This window comes from Pocillopora damicornis, chromosome 2 (genome assembly GCF_964200805.1).
Source record: "Pocillopora damicornis chromosome 2, jaPocDami1.2, whole genome shotgun sequence".
Lineage (NCBI taxonomy): Eukaryota > Metazoa > Cnidaria > Anthozoa > Scleractinia > Pocilloporidae > Pocillopora > Pocillopora damicornis.
In genome coordinates, this window is record NC_142671.1 from 9,731,818 (window position 1) to 9,732,106 (window position 289).

The 289-nt window shown below is 39.4% G+C and overlaps 1 pseudogene; it reads left to right on the top strand.

Moving 5' to 3' along the window:
* Positions 1-289, top strand: part of LOC149049831 (uncharacterized) — a 2,430-nt pseudogene extending 2,141 nt beyond the window's left edge.

Consider the following 289-nt stretch of genomic DNA (forward strand, 5'->3'; position numbering starts at 1 on the left):
AATCTTGAAATTAACGGGCAACGAGGACGATTTCTTAAAGCAAGGTAGAGAGATATACGGATTTATTCAGTGGACGGCAGTCCTGAGAGAGCTCAATTACAAATTTCAGGAAGACAGTACAGTAGACTCTATTAAGAAAAAGGCCGAACTCAAAATGCCTCGGGCAGATCAAAGCAACTCCGAGTGCACTAAAAAGTGGTCTTTACTTTGTAATTACTTTAGGAGACTCCAATTTAACGTTTCGAGAGAGGTAAAAAGTTCCTCTAGAGCGAACAAATGTAGTATATGA